Source organism: Canis lupus, chromosome 25 (genome assembly GCF_048164855.1).
Source record: "Canis lupus baileyi chromosome 25, mCanLup2.hap1, whole genome shotgun sequence".
Taxonomy (NCBI): Eukaryota; Metazoa; Chordata; class Mammalia; order Carnivora; family Canidae; genus Canis; species Canis lupus.
In genome coordinates this window covers 41,039,291-41,056,599 of record NC_132862.1, presented here as the reverse complement: position 1 = coordinate 41,056,599, position 17,309 = coordinate 41,039,291, and the positions used below count along the sequence as shown (strand labels likewise).

The 17,309-nt window shown below is 41.0% G+C and overlaps 2 long non-coding RNA genes across 5 annotated transcripts in view; one reads left to right on the top strand and one right to left on the bottom strand.

Moving 5' to 3' along the window:
- Window positions 1–6,614: 6,614 nt before the first annotated feature.
- On the bottom strand, window positions 6,615–7,255 carry LOC140616896 (uncharacterized). Its single transcript, XR_012017213.1, has 2 exons — window positions 7,157–7,255; window positions 6,615–7,065 (listed from the first exon to the last, which is right to left on the bottom strand). It is a non-coding gene; the product is annotated as an uncharacterized lncRNA (long non-coding RNA).
- A 68-nt stretch (window positions 7,256–7,323) lies between these two features.
- The window catches only part of LOC140617631 (uncharacterized), a 44,805-nt gene continuing 34,819 nt past the window's right edge, over window positions 7,324–17,309 (top strand). For all 4 annotated transcript variants that reach the window (XR_012017812.1, XR_012017811.1, XR_012017810.1 and 1 more), the window contains exons 1-3: window positions 7,324–7,406; window positions 10,524–10,642; window positions 15,345–15,442. This is a non-coding gene — a long non-coding RNA (uncharacterized lncRNA). The remainder of the gene's footprint in view (window positions 7,407–10,523; window positions 10,643–15,344; window positions 15,443–17,309) is intronic.

Genomic DNA, 17,309 nt, shown 5'->3' with positions numbered 1-17,309 from the left:
CTGCCTGTGTCTCTGCCTCTCTTTCTTTCTGTGTGTCTCATGAATAAATAAATAAAATCTTATTATAAATACATAAATAAAATCTTTTTTTTTAAGTGAAAAGTCAAGCCACAGACTAGGAGAAAATATTCACTATATATACATAAATACATATATATGAGAAAGCACAAATATTCAAAGTATATAGAAAACTCCTATAAAATAATAGGAAAAAGACAAACAATAAATGTTTTTTGAACGGAAAAAGGCTTGAACAAAAACTTCATGAAAGATGATATCCAGTAGCCAATAAGCATTTGAAAAGGAATTCAATATGCCATAAGGAAACTCATTATCTTCTTAAAATGAAGATCATAATTAAAGTTATGATCACCTATTCATCAAAAGGCACTATCAAAAACTAGAGAGTGGGAGAAGACATTTAAATAATAAGACTGGGATCCCTGGGTAGCGCAGCGTTTTAGCGCCTGCCTTTGGCCCAGGGCGCGATCCTGGAGACCCAGGATCGAATCCCACATCGGGCTCCCGGTGCATGGAGCCTGCTTCTCCCTCTGCCTATGTCTCTGCCTCTCTCTCTCTCTCTCTGTGACTATCATAAATAAATAAAAATTAAAAAATAAATAAATAAATAAATAATAAGACTTAGGGATGCCTAGATGGCTCAGCGGTTGAGCATCTGCCTTTGGCTCAGGTCCTGATCCAGGATCGAGTCCCACATCAGGTTCCTGTGGGGAGCCTGCTTCTCCCTCTCTCTCTGTGTCTCTCATGAATAAATAAATAAAATCTTTTAAAATAAATAAATAAATAAATAAGACCTAAAAAGATTTGTATCCTTTTTTTTTTTTTTTAAAGATTTTATTTATTTATTCATGATAGTCACAGAGAGAGAGAGAGAGGCAGAGACACAGGCAGAGGGAGAAGCAGGCTCCATGCACCGGAGCCCGATGTGGGATTCGATCCCGGGTCTCCAGGATCGCGCCCTGGGCCAAAGGCAGGCGCCAAACCGCTGCGCCACCCAGGGATCCCAAGATTTGTATCCTAATACAAAAACTCTTGTATATCAGTAGAGACAACCTCCCCCACAATTTAGCAAAATTAATTCACAAAATCCCACAGAAAACGAGGCACAAATTTTCCATGCAGATATAAAACTATCTTCAACCATTAGTAATCAGAGAATGCAAGTTTAAATTAGAACAACATACTTTCTATACCCACCCAAAGAGCAAATATTAAAAATCCTGCCAATCCCAAGAATGTAGAGCAATGGAACTCTCATCTAGTTGCTGATGGGAATTCAAAATGTCATAATTACTAGGGGAAACTATCTCCTCTTGCACCTACACACCAGAAGACTTACAAAATGTAAGAAAATGTCCACCAATAGTACAATAGATAGGTTTCTTGAGGTATTGTCATACATAGGGATACTCTATGAGAGTAAAAACTCTATGAGCTAGAGCCATGTGCATCAGCATGGGGAAAATCTTAAAAATATGACATTGGGCAAAAGAAACAAGTTAAAGAAAACTGCATACAAGTAGAAGTCTACTCATATGAAGTAAATAAATAAGTAATAATTTAAATGTTTGATAGCACTACTAAAATCTCTAAAGAAAAGAAAGAAAAGGGATCCCTGGGTGGCGCAGCGGTTTGGCGCCTGCCTTTGGCCCAGGGCGCGATCCTGGAGACCCGGGATCGAGTCCCACATCGGGCTCCTGGTGCATGGAGCCTGCTTCTCCCTCGGCCTGTGTCTCTGTCTCTGTCTCTCTCTCTCTCTCTCTCTGTGACTATCATAAATAAATAAAAATTGAAAAAAAATACTTTAAAAAAAAAAAAAAAAAAAAAAAAAAAGAAAAGAAAAGAAAGAAAATAATTGGCACAAAATTTGCTGTGAGCGAGGAAAGAGGAGAGAAAATGCAGTTGGTAAAGGGCATGGTGGTGCATGTCTGAGGTATGATAATGTTCAATTTTTTTTTATGTTCAATTTTTTTATGTTCAATTTTTTGGCCTAAATGGTGAGTACATAAGAGTTTATTATTTTCTTAAAATTATATAAATGCTTTTTCTTATATTCTTTTGCATGTTTTTGTGTAATTCGAAACTTAAAAAAAGAAGTTGCCCGGTTTTCATTACTAACATTTGACTTTATAAGTTCTATATTATATCTTATAATTCATAATTTATAGTTTCTGAAAACATGGGTGTAAGGTAGTTTTTTGAAAAGACTGTCATTTTCTGTTGTTTTGTAAAGCTATTTCAGAACCTAAAACACCTTGGGGCACCTGGCTGTTTCATCTGGTAGAGCATGTGACTCTTGATCTTGAGGTCTTGATTTCAAACCCCTCATTGAGTGTAGAGATTTTTTTTTAAGATTTTTATGTATTTATTCATAAGAGATACAAAGAGAAGCAGAGACATAGGCAGAGGAAGAAGCAGGCTCCTCACAGGGAGCCCAATGCGGGACTCGATCCCAGAATCCTGGGATCACGCCCTGAGCCAAAGACAGACCCTCAACTGCTGAGCCACCTAGGCATCCTGAGTGTAGAGATTATTTAAATCAATCAATCATCTTAATTTTGGACTGTTTCTTAGTGGGTGTGATGGTTAGTTGTATGTGTTAACTTGGCTAAGCTGTAATACTCAGTTGTTTAATCAAACACTAACCTTGATATTTCTGTGATGCTTTTTATAGATGTGGTCAGTGTGTACAGGCAGTTGACTTTAAGTAAAGGAGATTATCCTTGATAATGTGAGTGAGCCTCATCCAAGCAGCTGAAGGCCTTAAGGGCAAAAACAGGTTTCCCAGAGAAGGCAATATTCTGCCTTAGGACTACAGCAGCAATACCTGCCACAGTGTCCAGGCTGCTGACCTGCCCCATGGATTTCAGACTTGCCTGTCTCTATGATCAAATTTCTTTAAATAAATTAGTTCCATTTCTCTCAAGAATCCTGATCAATCTAGATTTTGGTGCCAGGAATTTGGGTGCTGCTGTAACAAATACCTAAGAATGTGGAAGTGGCCTTGAAACTGAGTTATGGGAAGAGACTGGAAGAATTTTGAGGTACATGCTAGAAAAAGCCTGGATTGCCTTGAGAGAGAATTGGTGGAAATGTGGATGTTACTTACTGAAGATTCTGGTATGGGCTCAGAAGGAAATGGAAAGAATGGTAGACAGGCATCTATCATCTTGGAAATATATATATATATATATATATATATATATATATATATATATATCATTATAAAAAGAATGTCAGCAGAAATATTAACGGGGCTTCTAGTAAGACTTTGAAGGAAGTGAGGAGCGTGCTATTGGACACAGGAGGAAATATGCCCTTTGTTAGGAATGTCAGAAAATTTGGCTGAATTGTGTTATACTGTTGGATAGGAGATAGAATTTGTAAGTAAGCCTTGGGGTGCCAGTGTGGCTCAGTGGCCGAGCATTGCCTTCATCTCAGGTCATGATCCCGGGGTCCTGGGATGGAGTCCCTCATCAGGCTTCCTGCAGGGAGCCTGCTTCTCCCTCTGCCTGTGTCTCTGCCTCTCTCTGTGTCTCTCATGAATAAATAAATAAAATCTTTTAAAACAAAACAAAAAAGTATGAAAGCCTGGGTTTTTCCTTGCTGCTTATAGTACACAGTAATGGTATAGGAAGAGAGATACACTGAGGAAGATAAATTTAGTGTTAAGTAAAAAGGAACCAGAACTAGATGATTTGGAAAATTCTTAGCTATCCATATTAGAAAAGATGATAAAGCATGCCCTCATGTAGACACTACCCATGTTGTCACTGGACAGCCTTGTGGTATGTGGCTATGGGTCCAACCAGCCACCTCAGCAGAAGCCAGGAATTGAGATGGGGTTATCTAGGAAGCTCTGCAGAGAATGGTTATGTCTAGTGGTGTGGATCCTCTTGACATCCACAAAAGACCTACAAGCATTTAGAGAATTTTGTACCAGCTTAAATACTGCCAGCCCGGACAGAAAGGGGCAGAGACAAAGTGAAAGGAGGGAAAGAATGATCTTTGAAAAGGAGCTTAATATCTTATAATGTGTAGGATAGAGTCACTGATACAGGAACCAGAACAGGCAGAAAGAGAGACCTAGAGGCTGTGTCCTCCACAGGCCCAGAGGGCAGAGAGAGAGCATTGAGCCACAGAGGCTCATTCTCAGGCCTTGAGACCTAATGAAATTTTCTCTGCTGAATTTCAGACTTGCTTGGGACAGGTGAACCCTTCATTGCTTCCATTTTCACCCCTTTGGAATGGGAATATTTATCCTGTGCCTGGCCCAACATTTAATTTTGGAAGCAAAAAAGTAAACTTCCAGTTGCATATGTTCACGGGGGAGAGAAATTTTGACCCAGGATGGATCACACCCAGAGGCTTGTCCATACCAAATTTAGATGACCTAAATGAGGAGATTTGGGGCTCTTTGAGTTAATGACATTTAGATTCTAGACTTAAAGCAGATGAGACTTTGGGAGATACTAAAATGGAGTTAACGCATTTTGCACATAGAAAAACATGAATTTTGGGGGGTTTAAAGGGAGGACTCACTGTACTGGGTTCAATGGTTTCCCCCAAATTCATGTTCACCCAAAACCTGATAATGTGATCTTATTTAGATATAAAGTCTTTGCAGCTGTATTCAAGTTAAAATGAGGCCATGGTGGATGATGGTGGGCTCTAATCCATTGACAGTTTTTTTGATAAGGAGTGTGTTTATAGGGAGACAGAGATACAGACACAGGGGAAAGCCATTGGTGACCCAGGCAGACATTGGAGTGATGCCACTGCAAACCAAGGAATGCCAAGGATTACCAGCAACCACCAGAAACTAGGAAGAGGCAAGGAAGGATTCTTCCCTAGAGCTCTCCTGCCCCTAGCTCCCTCCCAGGAAGCATGGCCCTATTGACACCTTGATTGCAGACTTCTAGCCTCAAGAACTGTTAGAGAATCAAGTTCTGTTGTTGTATGCCATCACACTGATGGTAGTTTGTTAAAGCATCCTGGGTAACTAATACAGCAGGCATGGGAAGTGATTACTTCTAGGGAAAGAGGGTAAGGTGAGGAATGGAACAGGTATGTTTTCTTTCTTACAGCAAATCTTGTAAAGCTTTGCTTCTCTAAATCATTTGCACCTATCTTTGACTTTTAGAAAGGAAAGTTTTCAAGTTATAGTTATAGATCAAGTAAACCTGACAGTTTATATAAAAATAAACAAACCAGTCTCACTTATGAATACCAAAGCAGAGGGTTGATCCCAGAACTGTAAAAATGATTCAAATAGAAAACAATGATTCTCCACTTCATTAGAGAAAAAAGATGACATTCTCCATAGATGCTGAAAAATAAAACTAAACATCTTTTAGTTTCTGTAAAATGCTTAAGAAAATAGAAATAGGTAGGTACTTTCTTAACATGATAGCATACACTTATAACCTAAAAGCCAGTATCCTCCTAAATGCACAAATATGAAAAGGAATTCCTTTTCATATTTTTTAAGGATTTTATTTATTTATTCATGAGAGAGAGAGAGGGAGGGAGAGAGAGAGAGAGAGAGCGGAATTCCTTTTCATATTTGAAGACTTAGGAACACCAAGGAACACTTAGGAACAGGACACAGGTGTCTGGTATCATCAGGTTCCAGAAAAAAATAATTAAAGAAGAAATAGAAATCTGACATATAAAAATTAGACAGGTAAAGATCAATTATCATTAAAGGCAAGTGAGAGTATAATATACTTCAAAGGTCACTCAACTTGTACTTTAAAGGACCAGGTAGTAAATGATACCTGGCATATTTTTTTCTTCTTCCTTTTTCTTTAAAACAGTTCTTTCTTTCTTTCTTTCTTTCTTTCTTTCTTTCTTTCTTTCTTTCTTCTCTTTCTTTCTTTTAAGATTTTATTTATTTATTCATGAGAGATACAGAGAGAGAGAGAGGCAGAGACATAGGCAGAGGGAGAAGCAGGCTCCCTGCAGGGAGCCCGACTTGGGACTCGATCCATGGACTCCAGGATCAGGCCCTGGGCCGAAGGCGATGCTAAACCACTGAGCCACCAGGGCTCCCCAAAAGCAGTTCTTTCAAAAGAAAAAAAAAGGTGAATTTCCTGGATGGCAGAGGCAGTTGAGCGCCCGACTCTTGGTTTGAGCTCCAGTCATGATCTCAGGCTCATGAGATTGAACCCTGAAACAGTCTCTATGCTCAGCAGTCTTTTTTTTTTTTTTTTTTTTAATGCTCAGCAGAGTCTACTTGGGATTCTCTCTCCCTCTGTCCCTGCCTCCCCAATTTTTAGTTCTCAGTGATACAAAAATAGCCTATAGCTGGCATTGTCCCAGAGGACATAGTTTGCAGATCCTTTGCATACCTGGAAAAAGGAGAATCAAAGGAAAATACAACAAACTCAAATAGAATTCAATAAATTCCACTTGTATATATATATGGAAATCAAACAGGACTCATATCTACAAAAATAGCCTGTTAGAAAATACAAAGAAAGCAAAGACCCTATTTAGAATAGCTAAATAAATAAATAAATAAATAAATAAATAAATAAATAAATAAATACATTTTAAATCCTGAGAATAAACTTAAGAAATGCAAGCTCTACAATTTACAATTTTAATGCTACTGAAGGACACAACAGAAGATTTAACAATGCAGAGGCACATGGTGTCCTTGGATTCTCAGCATCATAAAGCTGTCAAAGATAGCTCATCTGTAAATTTAATGTCATCCCAATAAAAATACCAAAAGGGAATTTTTTGGGAACTAGCCTAGCTAGTTCTAAATTTCATATGGAAAAATTACCAAGAATAGCCAGGAAAATTTTTAAAAATTAAAGTAACAAGGAAGGTTAAAACTACCATATATAAAAAGCTATTCAAAGTCCTTAAAACGTGAATAGAGGGGGTCCCTGGGTGGCTCAGCGGTTTGGCTCCTGCCTTTGGCCCAGGGCGCGATCCTGGAGTCCTGGGATGGAGTCTCGCGTCGGGCTCCCGGCATGGAGCCTGCTTCTCCCTCCTCCTGTGTCTCTGCCTCTCTCTTTCTCTCTGTGTCTATCATAAATAAATAAATAAATAAATAAATAAATAAATAAATAAATCTTTAAAAAAAGGGGGGGGGGGAATAGAAACAAAGATCACTAACCCCAAACAGAAAATCCAGAAATAGATTTTAGAGAATTTATGAGAATTTTCCATGTTAAATAAATGATCTTGGCTCAGCTGGATATCCTTTGGAAGAAAAAATAAACGTAATGCTTTGTTCACAATTAACATCAAGATAGATTCTGACAGACAAAAGATTTCGATGACCTCATAAGTTCCTAGACAGAAAGATGAGAAGTATTTTATAACCTCATGTGAGAGAAACTATGACACAAAATCCAGAAGCTTAAGTGAGTGTTTTTGTTTTTGTTTTTGTTTTAATATAAGCTATGCTGGGCAGCCCGGGTGGCTCAGCGGGCTAGCGCCTGCCTTTGGCCCAGGGCCTGATCCTGGAGACCCGGGATCGAATCCCACATCAGGCTCCCTGCGTGGAGCCTGCTGCTCCCTCTGCCTGTGTCTCTGCCTCTCTCTGTGTGTCTCTCATGAATAAATAAATAAAAAATCTTTAAAAAAAATAATAAGGGCCGGCGACGCGCGGGCGGTGAGCTGAAGCCGGCGGTGGACGAGATGCTCCCCGAGGGCGGGGGTAGCACCGGGCTCCTGAAGGACTTGGCAGCCGACGAGAAGGCAGTTCACGCAGACTTTTTCAATGATTTTGAAGATCGCTTTGATGATGATGACCTCCCGTGAGACGCCGTCCAGGGGCCTGTGTGCTCACGCCTGCACCGACCGCTGCGGTGGAGCTCCGCAGAGGACGACTTCAGATGGCTCTAAAGGCTCATGGACATCACTTGAAAGGAGGTGGTTAGCAAGAAAGAGAAGGATGGTTTTAAATATCTGCATGAAGCCCGCTAATCTCTGAATGTGATCAACTTTTGTCTTTCAATTAAAAGAAAAAATGATGCCGTCAAAAAATAATAATAATAAAATAAAAATATAAGCTTTGTACTCAATGTGGGGCTCGAACTCACAACCCGAAGACCAAGAGTCACATGCTCTACTGACTGAGCCAGCCAGGTACCGCAAGAGTGATAAATTTTAACGTGTAAAAACGTTTTACTTTGTTTTCTTTGAAACAAAGACAAAAATAGTAATAGTAATAGTAATGCCTCAGTAAAACCGAAGGGTAAGCAACTAACTCGGGGAAAATTTTTTTTGAGGTGAGGGAATCACCATTTTGTTGAGGGGCTTCAGAGACCGGTTGAAAGGGTAGGAGGACAGTTAGATTCGACGTCCTTGGCCAGAATCTTCCCAGTTCCACAGTCACCAAAAAAGTGGGGAAAATATTCTTAACTTGGGACTCCTGTGGCTCAGCGGTTGAGCGTCTGCTTTCTGCTCAGATCGTGATCCCAGAGTCCCGGGATCGAGTCTCGCATCGGGCTCCCTGGATGGGGCCTGTTTCTCCCTCTGCCTGTATCTCTGTCTCTCTCATGAATAAATAAATAAAATCTTTAAAAAAAAGAAAAATATTTTAACTCACATGATAAGCAAGTGTTATCTTAATATATAAAGAACTAAAGTAAATAAGAGAAAATCCCACAATCTAATAGAAAAATGGGCAAGGAATAGAAACAATTCTATAGAAAAAGAAACCCAAATAGCTCTTGAACATATGAAAAGATATTCAGGCTTAGTCATCATAAGAGAAAAGCAACTTTAAGTTCCAATGAAATGCCATATTTTCACCTGTAGGGTTAATAAAGATATTTTTTTAGGTTTGATAGCCTCCTGAGCTAATGAGAATGTGGAGAAACAGACATTCACATATTGTTGGTAGTAATGCAAATCGATACAACTGTGCAGCAACATTTGCTAATCTCTGTCAAAATGAGAAGAGTACACATCCATTGAGTCAATAGTTGCATCCTTAGGTGTCTATCCTATAAATATGCCTGCACGTATGAAAAATTACTGTCAGAACATTCATCGTTTGTCACAACAAAGCAATGACTCTATGGTGGAAACAACACAGTGCTTTATCATCGGTATAAATTTTGATATATCTGTATAATGAAATACTGTCTATCATCCATTAAAAAGTATATGGCAGTTATCCTGATAGAGAAAATTGCTAAGATATGTTGTCAAATGAGAAAAGCAAGGTATAGAACAATGCATATAATAGGCTGTCACTTGTATACAATACATACATATATATGTATATGTATATGTATGTACATATAGTGAATATGTGTGTGTTGTGTATGTATATAAATCAAGAAGCTGACAACTTTGGTTGCCTCTGAAGAAAGGAACTAGGTAGAAGGGGTACAAAGATGGAAGGGGAGGTTTTTCTCTTTACTAAATTATCTATTTTTTGATGTACCATAAAAATGTAGAACCTGTTTAACAATTTGTTTTGAAGATTTTTATTTATTTGAGAGAGAGAGAGAGTACAAGCTAGGGGAGGGGCAGAGGGACAGGGAGAAGCAAATTCCTCACTGAGCTGGGAGCCCAATAAGGGGCTGGATGCCAAGACCCTGAGATCATGACCCAAGCGGAAGGCAGAGGTTTAGCCAGCTGAGCCACCCAGATGCCCCTAACAAAATTTTTTAAGTAATCTCTCCATTTGGGGGTCAAACTCAGACCCAGAGATCAAGAGTTGTATACTCTACCCACTGAACCAGCCAGGTGTCACAAGCCTATTTAAAAAATAAAGTAGCGATCCCTGGGTGGCGCAGCGGTTTGGCGCCTGCCTTTGGCCCAGGGCGCGATCCTGGAGACGGGGATCGAGTCCCACATCGGGCTCCCGGTGCATGGAGCCTGCTTCTCCCTCTGCCTATGTCTCTGCCTCTCTCTCTTTCTCTCTCTGTGACTATGATAAATAAATAAATATTTAAAAAAATTAAAAAAAAAAAAAGTAATATAGGGGCACCTGAATGGCTCAGTCAGTTAAGCATCGGACTCTTGGTTTCAGCTCAAGTTGTGATCTCAGGGTAGTGACATTGAGCCCTACCATCAGCTTTGTACTCACTGATAAGTCTCTTGAGATTCTCTCTCTCATATTCCCTCTACCTTTTACCCCTCTGCGTGCACCCTCAAATGTGCACGTACTTTCTCTCTATATATAAACAAATAAATTTTAAAAAATAAAATAAAAAATAAAGTAATATATGCTCATTGTAGAAAACAAAAATATTAAGGAAGCAGAATAATAATCTCACCACCGAAGATAATTTTACGTTTCAGTAGTTATTTCCAGCCTTTTCTTTTTCTGAGCATATCATTTTTTAGTGGTAGATATGTTAAGATCACACCATGTATGATTTTTATCATTTCCTTTAATATTATGTAATGGACCTTTTCCCATTTTCCATTTCAAAATGTATTCTTCTCTACAGGTCTCTAACTTTTTACTGGTTCAGAGCTGGGATTATAATTGACACCTTTATTTCCTTTTACATTAGGTAGACAGCATCTCAGGAAGAAATACTGCTGCATGTAACACAAGTGAGCTGTACTCAGCATCTTCTGATCCAAGCTCATTGAAGAAAAACCTGAATGATCTCAAGAGCCCTTCTTTAAGGTATAATACCTGGTAGGGAGAGAGAAATAGAAGTGACCATATATTTCTTAGCAAAGCCACCAAGTGGTGCAGAAGGAAGACATCAGGAACCATCCAGGAGGGCATCCCAACCTTCCTGGACCCTGCAGGGCCCTTGGCAAGGTCCTGGAACTAGAGCCAAGGCCACTGGGGACTGCAACCTATGTCCTTCACTGGGCCAACTGGTCATATTCACTATCAGCAAAGGCCCTTGTAATTCAAAGAATGGACTTAATGTACATTTTTCAACTCATTGTAAGTGACAGTAATCTGCTAGACACTAGGAATCAAAAATGAATAAGATGCAGGTTCTTGCTTCAGTGGGCTTCCACTTTGGGAGGTGGTGGTGGTGGAGGCAGCTGCTGAAGCTTCCCATGGGAGCAATCACAAAGTAGGGAGGTGAACACTGTATAAAAGTGTGCAGAAGGTGGTAGCGAGTCGGAAGAGCTGGCAATCCTTGCTTGGTCTTCCTGGGCTTGTATCCACTGAGATTTGTCACCTGGCCTCCTCCTCTTGCATGTCCTTCCTGTAAGGACACCACCAGTAGGATTGGGTTAAGCCGCCCCCCCCTCCCCATTCCAATATGACCTCATTTTAATTACAATGACCTTAATTTCTGAGTAAGGTCACTTTCTGGGGGTTACCTGCAATTCAACACGTAACACTTGCTTACTAGACATTTGGGGAATGGGTTAATTGACAAATAAATAAACTCCTGGGAATGGGGTTGCTTGACTAGAAATGGGAAGTCTGCCAGTGAGTCCCCCAGTGGCACACAGCTTTCCCTCTGCATGCAATTTTAGTCATTCTCAGTGGGAATTGCAGGAAAGTAAACCCTTTCCATTTTTTTCTGGTGAAGGAAGGCAGCCTTCCCCACCCCTCTTCAGATACACATTTGCATTCATACGGATCTTCACTACTACCCTGTGGCATATGAAATCACATTATCCCCATTTCATGGATGGAGAAACTGAGCACAGAAGGGCCACGTGGCAAGCCCTGTTACTAAGTGACAAAACCAGGACTACAGCTTAGAACTTTGGGCCCATGGACCTTTTTTTTCTCATAAAGAAAATTATCTATTTTTTCTTCATCTCGCATATAAAGCTGGAACAAATGTTCACCATAAAAAGTTCAAACAATACAGGGGCATCTGGGAGGTTCAGTCAATTAAGCGTCTGCCTTCAGCTCAGGTTATGATCTCAGGGTTCTGGGCTCAAGTTCCACATCCAGCTCCCTGCTCAGTGGGGAGCCTGCTTCTCCCTCTCCCTCTGCTGCTCCCCCTGCTTGTTCTCTCTGTCTCTGTCTCTCTCTCTCATAAATAAATTAATCAAAAAATAAATAGTCTTTTAAAAAATTCAAATAGTACAGCATTACATCAACCAAAATGTTAAAAAGCCCCTCTACCATCCCCTAACCACTCCCAGGCCCAATCCCTTCCCGGGAGGTAACTATATTTGCAGACTTTTATCTCCTTCCTGGCTTTTTTGTTCCTCTGCATTTACTGTCCAATATGTATATTTATGCCTATTTTTAGTGCTTGTTTTTTATTTACATAAAGGGGATCACACTCTTCATGCTGTTCTGGTACTGGCGCTTTCCACTTAACAACACCCTAGAGATGTTTCTCATGTGTCAGCAAAGCTGATATTCACCCTGGGTGTACCTGCCCAGTGACAGGGCTGGCTCCTGCCTCTGCTAGCCAGACTTCTGTTCTGACTGGTCAGTTCCCATGCTCAAGCAGGGGTGCGTGTTTTGAACATTGCCCTGCGTGTTAAAACATTGGGGTTGTCTTATTCGTTTGAACTGCTGTGTGGTGCTCTGCAGGACAGAGCTGACATTTTTATGTCATCTTGCATTGTTAGCACATATTTCTATTTTTCCAGTTGTTCAGTATTTCGAACAACATTGCCCTACCATCCTGTACCTGCCTTTTTGTGAACATGTGTGAAAATGTGAAGTATTCTCTCCAGAGCCACTTGTACAATAGAGACATTTGTGATCTCTCTGTGGTCTGGGGTGGGACCCTGGAGCGTCTGGAACCACTGTAGGCATAAGACCAAGAACAGGCAGGCCACCCTGGCTGTAGGCTCTTAGGATTCAAGATCACCTGGGGAGATTCGTGCCTTGGGGTCCCCTCTCTCCCACCCCTCAAACTCTCACCCAAGGAAATCTAATTTAACCAAACCAGAGTGACTCCTAGGCACCAGTATTTTTTTAAAAAACTTCCGTAGGTGTTTCCAACGTATAGTCAAGGTTAATAACCATTAACAAAGGACCTCTAAGTCTTTTATAAAGGTCCGATCAAAAGACTTAAAACCTGAAAAGAAAAAGTATTAACAGAATAAAAGCAGGGAGAACAGAAAAGGGAAAGGGGGGGCTTTCATCCCAGAATGCTGAGGCAGCCCCACCTTCAGCCCCACAAGTCAGACTGGATCTTGGGGAGGGCGGATGCTGCAGTCTCACCTGTGAATCTCCGTACACATTCACTCCCTCTAAAAATCTCTCTAAAATGAGACCAACCCTACATCAGTGCTTTCCACCCTCTGTGAAGATAAGGACTCCTTTTAGAGCCGTAGAACTATTCTGTATGAGGCCATAGTGGTGGATTCATGACATTAAACATCCAGGAAAACCCACAGACTGTGCAACACAGGGAGAGGCCGCTGATAAGGTTCATGAACTTCAGCTAATAATTGTGTATCCATCTTGGTCCATCAGTTATAACAAATGTATCACACCAATGCAAGATGTTAATCACAGAAGGGCGTCTGCCAGATTGGAAGCCTATAAGGGAACTCTGTACTTTCTGCTCAATTTTTCCGTAAACCTCCTCAAAAACATAAAATCTATTAATTAAGAAGAAAATCTCCCCATCAGGAGCCCCTCCCTCTGCCTTTCCCCATCTCCCCAGACTAGTTGAACCTTTTAAGATCTTTTGTTTGAGAAACTGCAGAATGTCCCAGACCACCGCGAACTCCTTCAGGCTTTGTAAATTAATCTCTAGTGGATCATCCTAACAGCAAGGCCAGGCTAGAAAGAGACCATGACTACCTTGGAGTGCATGGTGACATGTTGCTTCAGTCCCCAGGCTGCTGTGTGCCAGCAACTCAGGCCTCCTTAGCCCCTGCTCGAAGTCCTCGCAGGTCATCCAAGGGTTAAGGACCTCTGCATGGTGTGAACCCCTTACACTACCTCTTCCTTCACTTCACATTTCTTTGGCCCAAGACTCCTATTTCAATGGAGTTAATCTGATTAGAGTTAAGGTGTTAATAACTTGAATGAATGCCATTAAACAGTACTAGATAAAATCTGCATTTCAACAGAGGTGCCCAAAGGGCCAGAGGCTGGAATGTCAAGCATCTGGGTAGGGCCCTGGGAGTGAGGCTTGGGAGGGGTCCCTTCCAGGACCTCTGGGGAGCCTCCCATTCTGTATCTAATAATCCCTTTCAAGAGTGTAGTGTTTTATAATTTGTAAGACAATTTAACAATAATTTTTTTCCAGTGCTGCTAAGTGTCAATACTGTGCTAGGTTCTTACATTATCTTACTTTATTTTCAAAGCAACTCAATGAGGTAAGTTGTAGGTTGAGGTATCATTGTCTCCATTTTGCAGAGGAAGTGCTTAAGGTTGGGTAAGCTAAGAAAATGACTGTGTGTGACAGAGGAGACATTCAAACCTGGTTTGAATTCTATTTTAATCCCTTCCCTTCTAATCTATGGATCCCTAACTATTAGCAGAAGTTATGAATAGCCGAATTTCTGTCACTCCTAGGTGACAACAATGGTAGGACCTCTTGTGCCTGCAGCTGTCCCTCTGCCAGAACAGACTTTCCCCTACTCCTCACCTTGCTGCTAGTCTTCCCTGGCCTCTTGGCCCTGCATGGTTAATATTATCAGCTCTGTTTGGAGAGATCCCCAACTTCCCCAATCTGACTCTGCCTTCGAGCCAGCTTTGAGACAGGATATTTTGGCCCTCAAGGACCTGTAGATTGAGCTATTGTGGGCCAGGCCATGGCAGCGTATGGTAAAGAGACCAAGAACCTGTAATTCACTATTCTTGTATCTGGGTGTGCAATATCAAATATGACTACTAAGGTGAGGTCCCTGCCCTCAGAAAACTCCTGTCCACTAGAGGAGGAAAGAAGGGTGGGAAAGAAAGGGGAGAATGGAGAATTGAATGAATAGGCAGTTGATTTGAAAAAAACTCACAAAGGGATTCAAAATTGCCCCCCCCCCCCCCTTGAAAAACCACTCATAGACTCTTCACACTTTCAAGGGCTCCTCTAACTCGGTCAGCTTTTCCATTCTTGCGGTCATTAGATAGGAGACAGGATAAAGCAATGTACATGAGCCATTTCAAATCTTATTCATATATTTATTCAACAAATCTATACAGGTTGCCCACTTTGTGCCTGCCACTGTTCCAAACCCTGGCTCATATAGGAGGGAAACAAGACAGATGAAACCCCTGCCTTCAGGAAGTGTCCACTTGAACCACCAGATCATAAATGAGTAATTAAGTAGATACATAGTACAATAGCAAGTGATTTTATTAAGTTCTAGGAAGAAAAAAAAAGGCCACATGAAGTTAGGGTAAGAACATATTACTTTGAGTAACAATTTGATATACATATTATGTGTCTCACAGGTATGCCAGCAACATCTTTTTTTTTTTTTTTTAGCAACATCTATTTTATCTGGAAAACACAGCTCTGTCATTTGAAAATAAATTGTAAATACAGATCACAGAAGAAATGAAGATATCACACACAGAGACAAGGTAGTACTACCAGGAACATGATCTGTTGGAGAATTTGGCGCCAGACAGCCTTAGTTCAAATGCTGCTTCTCTCATTTGCTAAGTATATGACTTTGGAAACTACTTGATCCTTTTAATTTGCAATTTTCTCACTTGAAAAATTGGGCCAGTGATCTCTATCTTAAAGATGGTGGTGAAGTTTAAAATCAGTAATATTTGTAAAGTACACAATGTCTTGGCACAGTAGATGGTAACTACTATTATTAACTTTTGCTACCAAGGGCTGAGATGGTCCAAATATTTCTTCTCATTTTAATTATTGTTAGTAGAAAGCATGACATTTATATGTGTAACATTACGTATTTTTTTAAGATTTTATTTATTTATTCACGAGAGACACACACAGAGAGAGAGAGAGAGAGAGGCAGAGACACAGGCAGAGGGAGAAGCAGGCTCCATGCAGGGAGCCCGGTGCGGAACTCGATCCCGGGTCTCTGGGATCAGGCCCCGGACTGAAGGCGGTGCTAAACCGCTGAGCCACTGGGGCTGCCCAACACTATATTTTTTAAAGTACTTTTACATATGCTATCTTACTAAATCCCCAGCAAATCTCAGAGTTGGGTATTATTTGGGGGACATTTCCCTGGAAACAGTATCCATATTTCTTTTTTTTCTTTCTTTTCTTTTTTTTTAAGATTTTATTTATTTATTCATGAGAGACTCAGTGAGAGAGGCAGAGACACAGGCATAGGGAGAAGCAGGCTCCATGCAGGGAGCCTGATGTGGGACTCCATCCTGGGACTCCAGGATAACTACCTGAGCTGAAGGCAGCGCTAAACTGCTGAGCCACCCAGGCTGCCCAATTATCCATATTTCATATAAGAAAACTAAAAATACATGATATATTAAAGATCAGACATGGTGAATGATAAAGCCAGAACTTAACCAAGACAGTCTGAGCCCAAATCTATCTTCCTTCTCCCTTCTGCATTTTCAATTGATTTCCAAGGGCTATTATTATTTTTGCTTCCTGAATGTCATTCAGAGCTGTTGGCTTTTCTCAACTGTTACCATTCTCATTCAGGCTACAATCTGCATCTATGACATCTAGGGGCTGCAAAGTAAAGAAACTAGTTCCTAGCATCTGCTCCTTTCTGCTTCTTGCTGCTAAGATGACCTCTCCAAAAGTGATCATATCCCCCTCTGCTTCTAACTCTTCAGGAGTTCCTATTGCTCTCAAGAAAATGTCCAGAGGCCAGTGTGGTGTGGCCCCTGCCCATCTCCCTGTCTCATTCCCCTCCAATGTTTTCCTTCAGATTCTGCATCCTACCTGCATTGGCCTCTAGTTCCTGAACACACTCTGCTTCCTCTCCCCTGGGGGCCTCTTCCTGGGCTGATCCCTCCTCCAAACACAGTTATCCTCTCCAATATCTCTCCCTGCTACTTCCCACTCATCCTTGGTATGTGCCACCCTCCCCTCATACACCCTCCCAACCTGGGCCAGATTTCTGTGTTAAATGCTGTATCAGCTAGGAATTTAATTCACTTCTAAGCAGTAAAGACCCCTGTTCTCCAAATAGTGATTTAAACAAGATGAGTTAGGGGCAACAATCAACGGGGTGGGAGTGGGGGTCTTTTCTCTAATGAAACAAACAGCAAAGACACAGGCAACCAAGACTGGTAACAGCACTACTGTGCCTACTGGTGCAGATCCCTCTTCCTCAGGTTTGTCAAAGGGCTTTCCAGAGCTCTGGACCTCACAACACCTACTCCCTATTAGAGAGAATTCCCAGAAGTCCCATTCCAGAACTTTTACTCTACCTTATTGCACCAAATTGACTCAACAGCCACGCCTGTCTTCATGAGAGGCTAGGAAAAGTAAAATTCC